General features: G+C 43.9%; 1 protein-coding gene across 3 annotated transcripts in view; it reads right to left on the bottom strand.

The window, feature by feature from the left end:
* LOC138296789 (uncharacterized) overlaps positions 1–21,185 on the bottom strand; it is a 313,720-nt gene that overhangs the window by 237,133 nt on the left and 55,402 nt on the right. The gene's annotated exons all lie outside the window — the stretch shown is intronic.

Genomic DNA, 21,185 nt, shown 5'->3' with positions numbered 1-21,185 from the left:
CAGCTGACAGCTCCATAGAACAAACAGCTGTCAACCAGTACTGTTTATTCAGCTATCAGTGCCTAGCCTACACAAAGTTGTAGGGCCGTACTCATACTGGGCACCAGTATCCTTAGATGAAGATGCTACACCAGGAAGAACTGAAAGGCACCCTCTAGACATCCTGCATCGGTCATTAAGGTGCAATGGGAACTTCGACTTCACCAAGAGTTTTTGGGTAACTGTATGTTCACTACAGTATTTTATAAACCCCGCAGTACTGGTTGATATGGGCGATTCCAACAAATGTTTATGCTCTGCAACTATGGAGAGAGAGGGGAGCAACTGAGAGGCCACGCTCAGAAAGTATGCGGAGAGGCGACAGTGGCTGAGAGGCCAGGTTCAGCAGGCATGGAAAGAGTGGGGCACAGAGAGGCCAGGCACCTGGAATGGGAAGAGGTATGTTTCTCATCTACCTGGACTACTTATACACCATGTGTTATCTACCGTGGTAAAACGTGCGATAGGAATTGTCAGATAAAAAAAATAGGTTAGAATTTAACCTTAAAACAAGCTGTCCCTATTCGCATTACGCTTTTGGAACAAAAGAAAATAACAGCACGAATGGAACGAATAACCATCCTTGAGGAACAAAAGGGGGCATTTTTAAACCGGTTTTATTGAAATGTTTCATCGGCTCACACAAGTGTTTTACACCTCGCTCGCTAACTGTAAACGCGTCACAATAGTCGCGCCAAACCCAATGGTCTCAGAATGATGAATGTCCGAGCTTGCCCTGCTGTAATTCTAACGTGCCGGCAGATTAATACGGTTACACGGAGTTCTCAGCAGCACATGTCTAGGGGTCTGCTTTCAGCAGCTACAAAGGTGCTCCTTTAAGCACCTCGAATCGTCACCCTTTCTGCAAGCGTTGATTGACGGAGAGGGGCTCACACCACCATGGTGAGAGGCGGGGGCCTGAATTATGCATCTTTCTATTTTAAAATAACCACGTTACTCACGACTTGAAGCCGAGAGGAAGCAGCTCCAGCCCACACGTTGGTTAAATGCGGCAGACGCTCTGGATTGGTTTTGGAGCCAACAGAAAGCACGCGAACTCTGTAATTATGGATGTCAGGCCTGTTCTGAGAGCAGAAACCACGCAGAGCCGTGCAATCTCACAGCAAGCCTTCCAGCCAGCCACGGCCACAAGGGGCAAGAATGGCGCAGGCCAATTATGTCAACGACGTCACGCCTGACCCACAGTCTTTAGGTTAAATGAATGCACAAAATTATCGAGACACCTATAGGTAGGGAGTGAACTAGTAAAGTGCACTACATGTGCCCAGGGCCTGTAACTTAAATGCTACTAGTGGGCCTGCAGCACTGATTGTGAAACCCACGTAAGTAGCCCCTTAACCATGTCTCAGGCCTGCCATTGCAAGGCCTGTGTGTAAAGTTTCACTGCCACTTCGACTTGGCATTTAAGAGTACTTGCCAAGCCTTAAACTCCCCTTTTACTATATACTGGTCACCCCTGCCGTAGGCCCTAGGTAACCCATAGGGCAGGGTGCTATGTAGGTAAAAGGCAGGATATGTACATGTGTGTTTTTATATGTCCTGGTAGTGTAAAACTCCTAAATTGTTTTCCACTACTTTGAGGCCTGCTCCTTCATAGACTAGTATTAGATCTGCCCTCATATACTATTTGAGTGGTAGTTTCTGATCAGAAAGGGGTAACCAGGTCATATTTAGTATGGCCAGAATGGTATTAGAGAATCCTGCTTATTAGTGAGGTTGGATTTTATATTACTATTATAGAAATGTCACTTTTAGAAAGTGAGCGTTTCTCTGCACTAAAATCCATCTGTGCCTTACAGCCTGTATCCAATCAACATCTGGGCTGGGCTGGTGGACAGCTTCCTTGTGCGTTTCACCTAGACAACCACAAGCACAGGATACTCAGTCACACCTGCACTCATCTGCATACTGAATGGGGCTTCTTGGGCAGGAAGGGTGGAGGGGCCTGACACTTACATTTCAAAGGCTAGTGGCCTACCCTCACACAATGGACTTCCAAACCCCCTACTGGGGCCCTGGCAGACAGAACTGTACTGAAAGGGGAACATGGGCACTTCAAAAGCACTCTTTGAAGTCTCCCCCCACTTCAAAGGCATTTTTGGGAATATAAACTGGGTCGCTGACCCCACCAGCTCAGACACTTCTGGACCTGAACCTGCAACCTGTCAAGAGGAACTGCCTGGCTGGCCAAAGGACTCATCTGGACTGCTTTACTGAGGACTGCTGCCCTGTTGCCCTCTGACGTTGCTGAGAAGTGCTCTCCAAGTGCTTGGATTGAGGTTGCCTTCTGTTTTCTGAAGTCTTAGGGCCCAAAAAAACGTAATCTCTTCAGGAAACTCCTTGTGCACTGAAAATCGACGCACAGCCGTTTTGCGACCAAGAAATCGTTGTACAGCCGAGCCGGAACAACGCAGCCTGACTTCCCCAATGAAGTCATAACGCAGTACCTGCCTTGCGGCCGGAAATTCAACACACAGCCTACCGGATCGACGCACAGCCGAACCGGAACAACGCAGCCCGACTTCCTGAGTGAAGAATCGACGCATCACCTGCTGTATGTCAAAAATTAGATGCATCATCTACCAGATCACCGCAATGCCTGTGACTTTTTCCCGCACGCCCAGGATTTCCCCACATCGTCCCTCGGCGTCAAAAAGATCACTGCATCGCAGTGAGGAACCAAGACTACGCGCCGGAAATCGACACAAAGCCCCTTGCTGTGTAGAAAGAAACAACACATCGTCTGTGCCGCATCGGAAAATCCGATGCACACCCTATTTTTCCACGCATCTCCTCCTCCGTGGTCTCCGTGCGTGATATATTTTACGCGAACCAGGTACTTTGTGTAAACAAGAGACAGCTGTTGATTTCGAAGATTTAAGACTCTTTTTAATCTTGCAAAAGTAATATTTCAACTTGTGCTTATTGAAACTTTATCGTTTTGACCTTAATTTAACCAGATAAATATAATATCTTTTTCTAAACCTGTGTGGTGTATTTTTGTGTGTTTTCCCTCTGTTACTGTATGATTTATTGCACAAATACTTTACAAATTGCCTTCTGAGTTAAGCCTGACTGCTCAGTGCCAAGCTACCAGAGGGTGGTCACAGGATAACTTAGATTGTGTGTGACTTACCCTGACCAGGTTTGTGGTCCCTATTTGGACAAAGGTGTATACCTCTGCCAACTAGAGACCCCATTTCTAACAACGTACATGGAGAAATTACATTCTCCCAATTTTGGTTTCAAAATCTCCCACTTCCCGGACATAAAATGCTGGCATGTATGAGGAAGTAGAATAGTATTAAGATGGATTCCCAGTAAGTAGTCGAGGCATTTCTACCTTTTCGTTTCATTGTACCAGCCCTTACAGCATGATGAAATATGCCAAAGAAGGAAGGGTCCGGCATCAATTAGCCACCAAACTAGCCAGCCAGAGCAGGCAAAGAAAGCCTGGACAGAAAAAGAGGAAAGACCAAACCCAACATAGCCCTATACATCAGTGCAAAAGCAATCAACAAGCATCAGCAGCCCAAAAGAAAGAAAGAATAAGCAGTGCACCCAGTGGAGCAAGGTGCCAAAAACGGGGAACACCAGCAACAGTAGACCCAAGAGAAAACTGGAGTGCCAAGGAAGCCAAAGGCCAGTCGAGGTGCCCACTGCTAGTGACTCAGGGACAGAAAGGCAATAAAGCAGTAGCAAGAAGACCATCAGCAAAGCAGGCACACTCCACCCCAAGCAAAAAAGAGGGCAAAAGGCAGAAACTATGATGGCCCCTCAAACCCGTTTGGGGGAGGGGGAGGAATAAGAATACCAAACTACCAGTTCAGGGGGATGCCCACGACAAAAGACCTAGGCCCATAAAACAAGCCCAACTGCAAGTACACACTGGGAGCTCAGAGGAATGGTTACAGCAGGCCACACAAACTGCACCACACCTACAATAGGGGCACAAGAGTACTCTGGGGAGACCCAGGTTCCAAAGACAACCCAAAGGAAAAAGCCAAAAGAAGGGACAGAAGTCAACATTAAAGCAACAGAATCAGATCGCAGCAAGGAGAAAAGGCCTACATATAGGCAAGGAGAAACTTCACACCAAGACAAGTACGGTTAACTGGCTGGCAGAGGGGACAGACAAAACAGGAAGTGCACAAGTTGAGGTGCTCCTTTATTGGTGCACGTGGATGGGAGGAGTTTGCACAGTTTTCTTCTAAGTAAGCATCAGCATGCCTGTCTCCAGGGTGAGGACACACTTCATGACAGAAGGACCAGGACAAGCACTGAGGCACATACTTTGTAAACTTGTATGTTAATATAGGTCATGCTAATACCCCACCCACTGACCTATAACCGACCCTCTCCCACAAGGAAGGTGTCGTGTAAAATGTCATGACACAGTGGCAGAGATGGCAGGTTGGCATTCCCACCTTAAAGAATCAAGTGAGCCTTAACCAATTCTACACACGATCTCTATTGCACACGTCCAACAGAGATACAGATCATTCAGGAACCTGTGCTTAATGATATTGCACCTACATGGTATTTTATGGATCATCTGAGTGACGTTACACAGCTTTGTAAGGCCTGAACTAATACGTGCAAACTTGTGTATCTTTTTCATTGAGAATTGCTTTCTCGTATAAACATGTTTCGCACGCTGAAGTGTAAAATCTTGGTCTTCACCGTGGCTTACCGTGAACACAGTAGACCATTTGGCATGGCCTACCTTCACGGAGATCAACATCTGAACTTGTCATGCATGTTTATTCCATCACCAGTTAAACAAACCATATGCCAACCTTTACACATCTATTCAAGGAATTCTCCAATTTATTCCTGCAAGGAGTTAACCTCCAACATGTTTCTTCCTCAGATACAATATGTGAAGAGTATGTCAGTCCTGTGGTGTTGAGACCTCAACACCTCCCATGGACTTATAGGGATAGCCTCTGATCTCCTTCAGACTCCATGCGAGTGGCACTATGCTCAGAGTTTAGAGGCATGGCACCTGGTGGCACGTCCACTACAGAATCACACGGTAGCCCACATTAAATTAGTTTAACCTGAGGAAGATCTCCAACCTCTACAGTTCTCAGAGCCTCCTTGGGAGCTCCTATTCTTGTTACCTCTCACTGTCCTAGCACATGGAAACTGTCCTGCTCTACAATCTCAGACTCTCCTCTTCCCCACCAAGCCAGCCAATCGGAAGAGGAAAGTACACATGCTCAACCCAGCCACACGCTGCCTCCCACAGGGCCAAAAATTATGTATACTATTGCAAATCATTTGGGTAAGATATTCCTATGGGCAAAAGGTGACTGTGAAGCCGATTATAGGTTTTTGAGTAGATTGGTGACACCTTAGTCATTTAGGTGCTGGCTGTATGTACTTCAAACAAATGTATTTTGTTTAGTTAAAGACACAGTATTTAAAAAAAGAAATGAAAGAACCTCTAAAATTGCCAAAAACAATCTCAATAATGAAGTAATTTTTCAAGATCGCATTTGCTTTCAAAATTAATTGTGAAAGAATGGATCATATTATTCATTTAAAACCAACCTTGGAATGATAATACAATTAAGTCCAAGTTGTTTCAAAACTGAGCAACGTAATACAAGATATTCCAACGATCCAAAAAAACTGTCACGCAACCAGAATATATGATCATTATGTGGCAAACATTACTATCCACACAGTATCTCCAGCACTGGTAGATGACTGAATATAATATCCCTCAACTTTCTATTTTTGGAGGTATTTGAATAACTCTTAGTGCCTCAAAATGTGGATACCAACTAAATAAATACGGTAATGAAGTTACAATTTTGACTGTTAACGGCCATAAACCAGTAGAACTGCAATCATTTTTTCCCAACTTTATCATGGAGGTACTGGGATCATGCAATATAGTTCTCATACTTAAAATTCAGCCAGGTCATAAAGAATAATAATTGTATAGTGTCAGAGTACCATTGGACAAAAAATACTCTGACAAACACGAGTTACAATTTTTTTTTATAAAATAAAATATTATTAATAATAATAATGTTAATAATAGAAAAACTACACATAATGGGATGACATTAATATAAACCATAATTAGGACATACAAATCTTAAACGATATTTCAAACAATGATATTCTGATTTTATATTTGTGTCAGACAATATTTTTTTTAAATGATATTCTGATGTACAACCATAACAAACTCATACAATGGCCCTTTATGGCTATAGAACCCTAAACGAATATACAATAACCCAAAGGGTTAATGGTTGCCCTACCATTCGAGAGCAGCCAGGGCAGGATAACAGATGATGGCATTGCCTAGCTAGATCCAAACCAGAACTGTAAGCCAACTAGCTCTATAGATGTGTGGTACAGAATCCCAGCAGCTTTAGGAGCTCAGAGCTTTCTGATAGGTCGATCAGGTCCTTGAATGAAGGGAGCCAAACAAGAGCTCCATATGTGAGTGATGGGGTTATTTTGGCACGAGAAACATGGCCAATAAGTTAATGAATTCAGCAGATGAGCCACAGCTGCAGTGAACAGAAATGGATGAAACGTGGCATGGCTTTTTCAAGGGTGTGCCAATGTACGCTCGTATCACCACCAAACCCTCTCCCACACTGTTTCCAGAACAGGTGAATGGCTTTGCAGAGAGCGTGATGAGATATTTTGGGTTTTTTGTGTCTCTTTGCCCAGTTGAAGATGGAGACAGGATCTTTCCTAGGAGCAGAAACCCTGCTTCTTGATATTTCCCCACCCACATTAGCACTCCTGTTATGTACTGTTTTTTCAATTCCTGAAGCTTTTGTATCTCAGTACTTAAGTTCCATCATGTTCTTGCTGTGTTGCCAGGCTTTGCAACTGCTTTCTTAACATCTCACCTGGACTTTCCATGTAGGGGACCAGAGATTCTCTTACATATGCACAGGATACTGAGGACAGGTTTTTCATGTACACTTTTGCAAGATGAGCTTTTGAAAGGATAACTGCATCTGCTTAAAAGCCCTTTTCACTACCATGCCAGTTTTCCAACTACTAAAATAGCTAAATGGTCAACCCATATCTGCGGTGGCAGCAAATATACTTTCCTCTCATATGGTTATATTCTTGCAATGACTATATCCTTGCTGCAGGATTTGTATATCCCAGCTAATGCTTTTCTACCAGTATATGATCATGCCATACCTTGGGGACATTCCATCTTGGCACCTTAGAGGAGATTCTTAAGGGCTAGATACTTAGATCTTAGTCAAGGGATCACATTAGGGAATATTTTACTCCTAAACCAGAAAGGGAGTTTAAGGACCACTGCATGGGGTACTTTCAAAGCAATCATTCGAGGAAGATAAATGCCATAACATCTAACAAAAAATGGTCGAAACACATGGAAATGACAAGGCTAGAAACAGAATTTATGGCTCTGGAATAGTAATATAGAGAGTCCACAACTCTCACGTTTGTATGAAAAATTTGACGACTAACGGTTTACTTCTAGGGATTGCAGAGAAGAGAGCCAAAGTCTCCCTTCTCCATCTAAGGCAATACCAATAGGAACAGGGTAAGACAGGCGGTAACGGTTTGGCACAAAAACTTAGAACTAAAACTGGAAAATCAGAAATAATGGAGTTGACTACAATGAATAGCTGAGCAATTAAAAAATTGGAGGTGTTTTAAGCCGACACCAGCTCAACACCTGCAAGTCCATTAGTCCACCACTAACTTTCACACTCACAGATATCACTTTTAGAAAACCTGATAGTGACAGCAGAAGTAGCCGGGCTCACTGGGATCTTTTACAGAACCTTTGCAGGACAATTAATCCTCCATCAAGCTTCTCTGTTCCCTTATGTCAGGCTTGCCTGATGAAAGACATTGAGTGAAGTGTTCATGGCTGATCTCACTAAACTGTGCAAGGATCACAAAACAAATGCAACCCTCACAGACCGAATGCCTTTATTAAATCAGAAGTTTAATAGAATAAATCTTATATTTATCTTTCTGATACCACCAGCTGAATCAGGATCCAGCACTGACCACCAGACTACTGACAAAATTATATTAGTTTATCTGACTAAGGAGAGAAGAACTGGATCCATGCCATTCTGAACTCTTTAGGTGCCAACTGGGCACTCTACAGGGTAGAATGGCCCTAATCCAGAATTTTTTTTAAAAAAGTGGGAACCAGCCTAAAATGCAGACAAATATTCGATGCCAGCTACATTAATCCTAGAAGTGCAGGCCTCGGTAGCTCATTGTCACAAAAAGTGATCATGGGCAGTAGAACCAGCTGCCGATGTTCACCAGTGCCAAGCACAAAACCACCAGCCAGCAAGTCAGAGGACATCGCCGATTCAAAGGTTTGAAGTGGGACTCAAACTTTTGCTCTTCACAGGTGAGGGGTTCCTTGTCTTTGGCTCACCTGTAACTGGCAAGCATCAGGTATAAAATAAACAGGACCATATATGAAATTCTCAAGCTGCGCCGTGGTCCAGACAATAAAAACTTCGCACTTGTATAGCACACTACTCACCCGTTAGGGTCTCAAGGTGCTGTACGCATACCGCTGTGGAACCCCTCCTGGCTTTTCCCTGTGGGGCACCCACTCCTGGACAGCCCCAAGGTGAAGCCAGGCATCCAAGTGCTGTGAGGGCCGTTGTGGAGATTAAGCATGCTATTGCCCAGAGTTACATAGTGGGACCTATTAGATTAGGCACCTGAGGTGAGAATTATCTGGTCCAAGGGAATTGAGCCCAAGACCCACCAAGGTGGGAATTGAACCCTGGTCCGGGGCCAGATCTCTGCATCAGGGTCTGCCTCTCTAACCATTGTGCCACACTTCTCCACTGTACAATGTAGCTGAGCTGCGTCATTCATGTTCATTCTGCTAGACAACTAATATCATTGCTTACCACCACCTTGACGTTTACCTTACCTGCAACACGTTACCAATATTTTTAATGCAAAGTAAAAAAAGATTTTCCAGTTTTGTGCATAGATTGTGTAGGCATTTCTGTCTTTAATGTAGCATGAACCTGGCTGGACTAGCTAGCAGGGCAGTCGGACAAGCTTCAAGCTCACTGGAAACATGAAAGCTGGTTTCAGCCAACTAAGGAAACATTATAACAAAGCAAGCTTGTCAGAGGTCAGCTGTTCTATAGAATGTTGCCTACATAGTGTTTATAATGCAGCTGCTATTAACATTCATGGTAAAATCAGCCACACAGTGGGCCTCATTGGTGCTAACAGGAGCCCGGGAGGTGGCTCGGTGAGAGTGTAGGTGAGCACAGGAGCCGAGATGGGACCGTCTGCGGTGCCAGGCTACAGCACAGAAAAGTGATGGGTGGAATGTTTGAATTAATCTCAACAACTGGGAGTCACTCTGGGCAGAATCCCAATCCATCATTATTTTGCATCTCATTCGAGGTTGCATCACCATTGGCACTTTTTTTTAAAGGGGCCAACTAGTGAATTACATTACAAGGATTGGGTAAAGAGAAGGGGCTCCCCTTAGGGCACTCCTATTGGCCGGGTGGCTGCCGGCACGAAGAGGTCAGCCTGTACTCACAAGAGACTACAGGACAGTGAAAGATGGGGATGAGAAACCAGAATGAAAGGACAACAGTAGAGTTCTTGACTTCAAATGTGTGTGGGATGTTTTATTGTGTATTCCTTGGCACGGCCAAGACCACACAGTGCAAAGACAACACTCTGTCTAGTTTTCAATGCATGGAAAAAGATCCAGCTGGCGACATGTATACCACTGCAAATGATGATAGGTCTGTCCTGTTTGGTTCTGGGTATCCCATTGTGGTATCCCTTATGTTCTTGTCGTCCTACAGGGAGAAGACGGGGAGAGCAGTGCAGGCTCCGCAAGCCAGCAGAGGGACAATAAACCAACCCCCAGTGGGAGAACCCAAGCCTCACATCACCAGGCCACAGAACACTTCAAATCCGCTCATGCAGCAGTCTGTCTTCCATTTCAACTGGTGACGGAAACACGCGAGTGCACTGCTGCTTAATGTGACCCTAGAAAAACAGTGCGCGCCTCAAGATTAGCTTTCAAAATATCCATTAGGTTAAGCTACATTGAAAATAAAAATGATTTATGAAAAAAAGAAAACCGTACTGGTTAAAGACACGATTAAAGAGGGTTCTTTTTTAAAGTTTCCTAGGAGAGTGTGCTTCACCGGCACTGAAAGAAAAGAAACAGATAATCAAATCCGGATGAGAAACGAAACCAGATATTTCATAATCGTAACACAGCTTAGAGGCAAAGTTGTTCCTTCATGTGCATGCATCCATGCCCCCATGCAAACGAGGCAACGTTATATTGCATAAGGGGGGTACACAAACATCTGCAGCTCCTTCTGTAACACCAACGTGCCCCCTGGGTGACATGGAGCCCCATCATACGGACTCTGGTTTCCCCTCTTAAAAACAACATTTCCAGAATGCCAAGTTTTATGGGGTGACTTAGAAGCAACAACTGTGTTCAAAATGCAGTTTTTGGCAGTTTTGCCCCTAGGGCATCATAGGACATTCGTCGACTGGGTTTCAAAGTCTGATTATGACCCCCCCCCCCCCCCCCGTACTTCTATGCGAGTGTCGTCCATGAAAGGCTACTGTTTTGCACAAGTGTTTTGTTAATTGTCACCTATGGACTGTCCCCTGGTCGCTCCTATAATTTAACTCTATGCATCAACCTTGGGACCAATTCACAAATCCATGTGTGCACCCATGTTCAATTCTGGCGCGTAAATTGCGCATTTTTAAGTGTAAATTCGTTTTTTGTGAATACATAACATGAATTCCCATTCATTAAGAGATTTATTCATAAGTAAAACTACACCAGAATGGTATGACTACGTGTGAGACAATGTAGTCGACGAGGCAGGGAGTGTATGTCTCATGGCAAGGACGCCTTGGAAACCAGGCAATCATTCACAAACTTGCAGGTTTTCAGATATTCACAAACTTCAGCAAGAGACATTCCCAAACACCATCAAGAGCACGGGGAAATCTGAATCCAGGGTGAAATTGGAGAGGAAACACCTCCAAAATTGGTGCCACGTATGGGGAGGATGTTATTCACAGGAAAAATATCGTCCTAATGCAGAGAAGAAGAAAAAAAAAAAAATCGAAAAAAATAAAATAAAATACTGAAAATGCACCTTTCCACAGTGATAATGTATTCCGGTTACATATGCACGTGGCAATACTTGCGCATGTGAGAACATTAGAATACAAAATAATAATTCCAGAAATACTTCTAAGTTCCGACACTCCAAGGGACCTGCTCGAATCATTGTGCCTACAGTAGAACCCGTTCTCGCCAGTGCAGATAAGGAGAAACAACTTACAAAATAAATGTGAAAATATGTAGTTCGTCAATAATCATTTTTTTTCCTTAAAAAAAAAAAAAAAACATTTTAGAGAATGAAACCCCACTTGAATAACTATTGAACACGAAGCACCTGCTTTTGCGTTATTTGGCTCTATTTGTAATAAAAAAGAAATAAGCAAACTGAGTTTGCTCTAAACGTAATTTCATCTTCCACTCTTTAAACGTGCAGGCAACTTTATTTGTTCCTCTTCCTACAATGTGAGCGCAGCAACATTTGAGCAAACCTACTATGCTTCAGTTTGCTTTCATGATGCAAACATCCTTCTGTAATTCAAATTTTAGCAAATCAGGTTTGATCCAAAAGCAGGAAATTCCACCATTTGCTCCACCTCTTGAGCTGTGCAAGATTTACAGAGGCCAGAAGCAGGCGCAGGCCGTCCTTTAGGGTGGAGGGCCACGCCCCCCCACCTTTTGCTCCTCATTAAGAGTAGCTGTCAGGCTGAACAAAGGTCAGCCTGACAGACACTCATGTTCAGGTCAGGCAGCCAGGAGCAGACATGCGCGATTTAGGCAGACTCCTGGCTGCCTGAGCTGAACTTTGCTGGGCTGAAGAAGTCACAGCTCCTGTGTGCGCGACCTCCTCGGCTCAGCAAAGGTGCCTTGAGGCCCTACCCCGGGTGACGAGGGAAGTGTCACCCATTGACTTCGACCTGGGCGATTCAGGTCTGTTCTGCAGAGCGTCTTGCCCCTATGGTCTTGAATAATTCTTAAACAGATTGTTTTAAATGCTGTTTTCCTTTAATTGATGTATGAGAAATGGGAGAATGTCAAACATTATTTGCAATAATATTGGTTAACTGCTGTTACAATAATGAAACACACACATTACACTATCCCTGAATATTAGATGTAAATATTTAGAATTTGGACCAGTGTGTCTGTGCACGGTCAGTGACCAGGCCAAAGAGGGCATGAAAGCTGGAACTGGATCATAAACCCAAAGCTGTTCCGAAAAGGGGATCCTAAAATAAGTTTGGGCCAGGGCCCCAAAATCCTTAAGACGTCCCTGTTGATTTTGACTACTATTTTGTGTCCAGTTGTAATTAGTAGTGTTGTACTTTTGCTTTACGCTGTGGTATTGTGTTGAGTTTTTAAGTGCTTTATAATTGTTCTAGAGATGTCAACAAATGCTGCCAAACGGCCAAGCAAAAACGGCACATTCCCTTATAAGCCACAAAACCAACCATTCCAATGCGTCTCTCGCTCTTCCACCATTAGAGACATGGGTCGGGCCAAAACTGTGGGAGATACTCCTGGGTCTCATTTTACTGCACCCAGTGCTCGCTTTATGTAGTTCATGCCCTTGTCTTACTCTGGTGCTCACTTTATCCAATACGGCCTGCGTCCTATATTAGCGCCCCCGGTGCTCACCTTACGGTCCTGCGTCCCATACGCTCCCACTTCCCGCATAACTGTGTAAGGCCGCTCCAAGTGCTTGTTTATGGGACCTTGGCCTTTTGCCGATCCCAGTTGTTACATGGGATAGGGTCCCCTGCCTTCCATTACCGCTCCCAGTACTTGCCTTATGGGGTACAGCCCCTCGAGTCTTATTACTATTCCAGGAGGCAACACTGCTTTCCCAAGATGGTCCCACGAGAAGCTAAACACAGATGGTTCCTCCCCAAGGGACCACTACCTCCTCCTTTCAGAATCCTTTGGGAATATCTAAGAGTCACTAAGAAAACAACTGTAAGTGGAATTAAACTTGTGAAATACTTTCCCAAATGGCCTTTATCATGTAGCTATTCAGACCCTGTGATAAGCCTCTTTCATGAGATAACTGACAGCTCAAAGTCTGGCCTTCCTTTTCAGAGACCCAAAGGCCTCCTGGCACACCTCGTTTAGATAATTTGATATTTTAAGCATTTTTTTCCCAGCCTTCAATTAGCACATTATCGGAGGTTAGCCAAAGCTCACTTCCACATTCTTCTCAAGCCCTTGCCAACCGAGTGGGATTCACAAACACTTTGCAGCCTGTTTCAGTCTGTTGTCGCTTCACGGCCGAGCTGCGGCCTAGAGTTTAGCCCAGAAGAACCAGTGATACGATAAGGCCACATGGTCAAGGTGTTGGCAGAGAGCTCTGATCTTCAGCACTGGACTTGTTCTGAGGTTCAGTGTGGGATGCTTGTGCACAAAAATCCTTCACACAGAACATTGAAAGATTAAAACATCTGAAGACTAAGGAAGCAGAGTGTTGTGTTGCACTCAATTTCCCATCCTTAAATACAATGGGCCCTATTCAGCAAAATAAATAAGTAAAAAGAAAGAGAATGGGCAGAAATTTAAATCTCTAAAGGAATGTCTTTTAGTCATAAACATTGTGAAAGTCCACAAGGACTAGCATGGTGTAATTATGGTTGACAGTGAATATGATATGAAGGATAAAGTGCCCCCTGCTGTACATTATAAGGATACTGCAAGTCACCGAGGTGTTCTGTAACCATGTAGAGGAACAAGGCCGAAGGCAGAGTTCCTTTATAAGGTTAGGGAACTCCTAGGCGACTTACTGTTTCCTGATCATGTACACCAGGCGCACTTTATCTCATATAATACATCGCCGCACTATCACTTTTCCCACAAACCACTAAAAACTGTGGTGCATACCACTTTCTCGATGCAGAGTGAGCATGTTTGCACACATGAAGACTGAAAACAAAACCTCTAGTGCAAAAGTAAACAAAAACAAACATTCTCTCTGCTGGTCATTGTAAGCTATTAAAGTAGAGATGAAGAGAAGCAAAGCTCTCTTTTCATGCTGACAGCTTGCCTGTAATCAGTGTCAATACTGACCACACTAGCACAGAGCAGGCACACCCACCTATCCTCCTCTGCCCATTTAACCTCCACCCCTGAATTTGCCACCCCACCCCTGCTTTTCCTCAATAGGGGCTCCAAAATAATTTACCTGTTTCTTTATCCCTTCATTCTAGTACTTGCAGGACTTCTGCCCGTTGCCCCATTGCAAATTACAGGTGAAATGATTTTCAATTTCACTTCAAACAAGCTATGTTTGTGTGTCAATACTAGGCTTCAGAGATTTGGATTTCAGTGTTTTTTTTTTTTTTAAACATATACCTGGGATATTCTAAGGGCAGGAAATGCTCAGATGTCACACATTGCACAAACAGCAGAGCAGGCAAACATATTTCATCAGACATATTGCTCTGGAAAATTGGCCCAACATAGAAGATTGTATGATAGGCCATTTGTGATAGGAAAACTTAAAAAAATATATATTTTAAAGGTTGGACATCACACATATTTGACCTTCAGAGACTGTAGGTCAGATGATGTGCTGCCCCTCAGTCAAGGTACCAGGCCTGATTAACTCATGAGATTCTTCATCACTTACTCAAAGAATAAACACTGGTATGATGCAGCCACACAAACAAGCAGTTAAAAGTAGACTTTATTTTTAACACCAATCAGCATTTTAATCTTCAGTGATTTGGAAGCCCTTTAGCTTCTGCTGACCTTTGGTTGCATTGGTGAATTGAACTTTTATTGCACGTAGTCCTACTGCGAGTTGACCCTATTGATAAAACACATATGGACTCCATAACTAGGACTCCTCTAGGGCCGGACTGGCCCCTCTACTGCTTTGGTATTTCCTTGGTGGGCTGCAGGCTAAGGGGCTGCTTTCAGACCTGGAGAGGCGTACATGACCCATGCTGGAAAGCCCTTTATGGCCCCTTTATGGTCTGGCCATCTGCAGTCCAGGGCTGGTTTAAGTTCTGCATGGACTGATTTTGTTTTCTAATTTGGCCCTAGACTCCTCACTTAAAAAAAAAAGTGTAATCTGTGCTTAATTTGCGCTTGTTGTTTCCCGTGCTGAGCACCAGCACTTATTTTTGAGGGCCGGGGCTTATTCTTCTGCCTCAAGCATTTGCTACGAGCAAAAGCCTCATATGGGAAAGGTGGAGGAAGAGAAAAACGAAAAAGCATCACAAAGGGAGAAAGCTGCAAGAGTGAGCTGAAGGAGCAGGAAGTGGCTTTATATGGATAGAAAATGCCAGAGATGGCTTCAGGATTACGCCGCCTCAGTATTTCGTGTTCACACATTTAATTGCAGCAGCCACGTATTTAAGAGGAGGGCTTTGAGCACCGGCACCTTTTTATTTACAAAGTAAGCACTGAGTGTAATCATGCTTACGGGTAGTGTGCAAAACAACTGAACGGTATAGAAGGCGTCCACTTGGAGAGCAAAATGATGGGTCCATACCCTGGTTCATGCTATTCTGGCCTCCCTTGCCTTGAAGCAGCCCCTTAGGCTGCACTGGAGACCTGGTAATAGTTCAAGCCTTGTTTCTTTCCTACAGCCCCAATACATTCAGCCGCAATACCCAAGGCGGAGCAAAATTGGTTTGGCTGCCTTGGGCGCCCTACCCCATGAAAGACCCTGTGATAAGCTACGCCTGCTCAGAATGTGTAAACTGTAAAACACATGATGGTGCCTTTGTGCAGTGGTTACACCTGTCTAGAAACAGCAGAGAGCCCATTTAGTAAAGTTTGAACTGTCTCACCGGTTAGTACACACTCTGGGGAATTTCCAATGATCAAAGCGATGTGGATCAGTACTCGTTGCCAGGGATTCGTTTCCGATTGTTGCGCCCCATCTTTTTGACTCTGGCCAGAACCACCAAAATGAATTAGAATTGCTCTCCACATCTAGTACCTCCAAGATCACTCCGGGCTGGAACACAGTCCAGCACTCACTCTGCTGCGACTCTGAAGGCTACGACTAAAGGCCTGGGTGAGAGTCCAGAGGGACTGAATATTCTCCAATAATGAGTAAAATTCACCCCCTTAATTTCCTCCACCATACTTATCCCTATGTTGGAGGAAATTCCACCGGTGAACTCTGCTTCGTATTTAGGGAATTCACTCGGAAATTTGAGGATTTTCAGTTACCCAGGATCCTAAACCAGACGCAAGGCCTACATTCTCTTGCTGTTGAAGGACTGTAGCTTGGCCGTTCCAGGAAGAAAGGAGCTGTCGAAGGCAGAGAGCAAGTACAATACCCAGCTAAGCCTATGTAGAGGACATGTTGAGTAGAAGATCTCGCCCCAGCACCTAGAAAAGCATGTCCTGGTGCCCACAAGATCCTGCAATCCAGCTCGATGACTTAGTCTGAGCACATATTGCCTCCTTTTCCATAGGGACCTACAGCTTTGTTTTTGCTAATTGGTCACACTGCCTGTTCCAGCAATCTTGCTGCACAAACTACATTTCTCGGTGTAGGAAGATGAAAGAAACCCCCAAACAAGTCCTTAGGTGAATATTTATTTGGGGGCTGGTGACACTTTGAAACTCTTGGTGGGGTTTGAATGATTTGAGTAATTGTGGTAAACTCCGGAGGGAACCTCAATGGAGTTGTGTTGTTGCTGGTGTGAGAAAGAGATACCAATATTTCTCATTTTGGCGTGTGTCAAGGGGAAAGGCAATGTGTTTTCCATAAAAAAAGAAAAATTAACAAAAACGTTTTTTTTTTCTTTTTTACATTTAGAGGCGGTAGGGTTAAGCAAAAAGTTCCTGTTTTTCCAGTCATGTACAGGAAAGAAGTGTACAAGGAAAGAAATTCAATAAAAATAATTTAAAAAAAAGGTCCATCACACCCCTACCATTCATCAGCAAGATATCTGAAAAAGCAATCAATGTTCAACTCCAAGATCACAGCATTGTTAACCATCTCCCTCACGGCTACCAGACTGGCTTCAGATCACACTGAGACCACCACTTGACACAGTGTAGACAATGTTCTCTTCACCACAGGTGAAGATGCCCTGCGTCCTGGAAATGCTGGACTTCTCAGCTGCCTTCAACAGTGGACCTCCCACCATCATATCCACCCACAAATTGCAGATGGGCTTCACCAGCAATGTCCTTCACTGGTTCTCCTACAACCTTTCCAATTGACCACAGTGTATTCACATGGGCACATCCAGGTCATAAAAGATCCCCATCACATGAGGAGTCCCCAGGGTACCATACTGTCGGACATCTTTGACCTTTACATGGAGCCAGTAGGTGCATCGTGAATAACCTACATGCTTAAACAAAACTCCACTTGAAAGACTTCTCTCCTTCAGACATCCAAAGCCTCAAACCCAGCTTGGACATAATCCAGACCTGGAACCACAAGACTTTGGGACTGCTTTCTTTTCACTACAGTGTGTAGGTTGAGAGTCTAACTTCCCTTAGTGTTTTGTTTCTTTGTTTTATTTATTGGGTGCTTTGAGGCAGGTAGCTAGGAATGTGGCAAATTTTTCAAACCCAAAGAGTTACTCACTTTCCACACGGAGCCACTGAGAAATTAGGTAAGAAAGCAGAAGTCTCAGCACTAAATGCCTTAAACAAGGATATCACTTGCAAACATCAACTTACCCAGGTGAGAGAAAACTATGAGTGCATAAGCATATAGAACGCAAGAAAACTACAGGTTTTTACTGGTAGCGTGATAACTAGGAACGCCGCGTCACTACACTCATGTAAAGAAAAGTTACTACAGCCATAAATGTTGTAAAAGACAGAGTCCAAAGTTTTCCATGGATTGACAGGATTCATGGTCTGTGGTCCATAGATTCATATCACCCATAGACAGGGTACAAGTCCCACAGAAAATAGTGGTGCAAATAATTATCATTTTCAATTCACAAAGACATCACAGGAAGTGACATCACAGGCAGCAATTGCATTTTTTAAACTTTTAGCAAATAAGTTAAAGTGCTGATTGTATTTTTATACATTATCCTTGCAGTTGATGCGGGTTCTGTTTCATAAAGTTATTATTTATCCAGCTCTAAAATATAAGAGTGCCTCACATTTGCAGGTCATTGAGCAATAGAAGGGGTAACCGTGACTACTCAAATAAGAGATGATCAGATAAATATTCCCCCTACCATTCTGACAAATAAAGTGCATGCTGCCAGTGGGATGGAGGTTTACAAACATACTGAGACCAGGTTAAACACTTAGGGCCTGATTACGACCTTGGAGGATAGGATACTCCGTCACAAACATGATGGATATGCCGCCCGCTGTTTTACAAGTTTCATAGGATATAATGGAACTTGTACTAGGGCTGGTGGGATATCCATCAAGTTTGGGACGAGTATCTCAGCTGCCAAGGTCATAATCAGTCTCTTAATGTTTCTAAATACCAGTCTTCTAAACAACGAAACATCTGTCTCCATCCACAACTTACACCCTGTCCGTAGAGCTCAAAGTTAACCCCAAACCACACCTATCACCAAAATATTGTGCTTTATTCATTAAATGCAGGGGGGTGCAGCTTTGGGGAGGGGCTGTTTGGGGTTTTACACCCTCTTAATAATGTAGTAAATAATTGGGTATGGATGCTTTAAGTCGGGTTTGGTGGGGCGAATTCTTGGATTTCACTTGGGATTTTTACAAACACATGCAGACAAAAAACAAAAACTTTTTAAAGGTCTAAAAAAATGTATAGTTAACAAAATATTGAGTATTAAGCACCTTCACAATCCGTGCTCCTCTCCCTTCCTACTGCCCCTTAAGTCCCCCTCCTTCCCTACTTCTCATATAATGTAGATTAACCAGCGTGATTGTTTGGAAGTCTGAAGCTTTCCTCCCCCCCCCCCCCCTAAAATCTAACTGACCAAGCTACACCCCTGACTAAATGCCTCATGAGCTGGATAAAAAGCCTGACCTCTTTTAGGACAGGCATTGTATAAGTGCCAGGCTGCTTCTAATTTTTTGTCTATGGCACCAGCCTGAACACTTACGTCAGTGTGTCAAAGATTCAACAGCTTACATCACAGAAGCACCCACCAGTTAGACGACTCAGAGTGTTGGTATTTGACAAAGAGAGCTTTGAAACAAACTCCAAGGATGCCTCTGCCTCACCCTTCTACTGCGAACATCTTTGGTTGTGGGCTGGTAACACAACTCAAGTTAGCGCTTACTGATGACATCACCAGTTACCCGAAGATCCCGAACTCCTAGCAAGGCAGACCCTGCATTCTACCATCACAGGTCAGTAAAATAAGTATTAAAATAGGCAGCGGGTCGATCTGTTATTTACAGCCCTTACAACAGCAGAGTGTGGTGTGAAGCGCTACACATAAGGGGTGGCCTAAACACTAATAGCTTGTTTATAAGACTGAACATTGTGAGAAACTAGCACTCACAGTGAACCTTGAGGGGAAGGAGTAAGCAGAAGGGACTTTTGGCCTAATGTAGACTTTGGCGAGCAGCCCGCTGTCCCGCCAGCGGGGTATAGGTCGGCTGCATGGAGACTATCACTTGGCTGTAAAGGGTGCCGCCTCCACAGCAAAGTTTAAACCCACCCTCTGCAAAGTATTTTTGTTCCAAGAAAAAAATACCAAAGAAGCTTTTAATCGAACAAAAAATGTAAATCAAAGGGAGCTTTTTCCCTGCTCACGGGGGCCATTTAACATCTTCCCCAGCTTGTTTCCACCTTGCCTACAAATAAAGTAGGACTGGGCATTTAGTCAGTGTGGACAGCAGAATATAGGGACTACGTTCACACATTCCATCAGTAAATGCTGACATGATTCCTAACTAGCTCACGGTGCCCCATCTGAACCTCTAACCTTAGCAGGGTACTAGACAGTATTAGCAACCTCGAACAAGACCACTCCAACTCCCAAGAAAGTCATGGAAACAGATCTACCCTTTTGTTGTCACTCAGCATACTCAAAAGGAGACACAAGAAAGATACAAAAATGTCTTTCCAAACATTTATTGCAACAATTGTTTTCTTGCATGAAAAGCATGAGCTGCAATAATTAGGCAGATGAAGCAAAAAAAAAAAAAAAAAAAAAAAAAAAACACTTACCAGCATTACGAAAATAATAAAAAAGATTAAGAGTCCAACCAAGATAATGGTACTGTGTCAACAGACTCCGTCTGTCACTACAGGCAGCATAGTGGTAGTACCCTCTGCCAGATCAACTGGGATAGCCTAACCCCCCCATACCTGTGAAATATGTACTGGAAAGTCGGAAAGCCAGTCTGGTGTAGTGGAGGCTATTGTGCTTTGCAGGATGGAGGTCAGAGTCAGCAGGGCTGCAGTTCGGCCACGATGCACCGTTTTCCAGGATAATCCTAGCCCAAGTGCTCCTCAGCTGAATGTAGCAGAGAGAGTTTATATAACGTGTAAGTATGGTTCCTATCACACTATGTCGGGCGCAAAGCTGACACTATGATATGTTTGCAAGTGCAGAGCTGTATACAATGTTCAATCAAAATAGAAAAGCAGCGTGTTCGGTCTGCCTAGCTATGGACGGGATGTACAGACTACATGGCAGCACCACTTACCCAGAAAAGGCTGCATGTACACCATCTTCTCCGTACATTACCACATGAGTGAAAAACCTGTGTGAAAGGTCACCATCAGAAAGAAAGGCTAAGTTAAAGATGTGCACTCTAAATCTGGAGGCTCTATGTGGGCCCTGTTGTGTTTTCCACAAGTGACCTTATGAGAGTGAGATGTTGACCACAACTGGTACCCAGTAGTTCTGTGACAAACAGATTGCTGGGTCAAGGGTTATCGCCTCCAAAGCCAGCAGAGGTTCAACCAGTGAAAACCCAGTGGTTTCTTTAACTCTAAACAGGGTGGAGAAAGCATGAGTTTGGTAAGGGAAGAGCAGTGCTTAAAATGGGCAGGTACTGTCCGGTACGGAGTACCTGCACGTCTTTAATTTGGAAGGGA

This window comes from Pleurodeles waltl, chromosome 5 (assembly GCF_031143425.1).
Source record: "Pleurodeles waltl isolate 20211129_DDA chromosome 5, aPleWal1.hap1.20221129, whole genome shotgun sequence".
Taxonomy (NCBI): Eukaryota; Metazoa; Chordata; class Amphibia; order Caudata; family Salamandridae; genus Pleurodeles; species Pleurodeles waltl.
The sequence above is the reverse complement of the archived record's forward strand: the minus strand, read 5'-3'. Positions and strand labels throughout refer to the sequence as shown.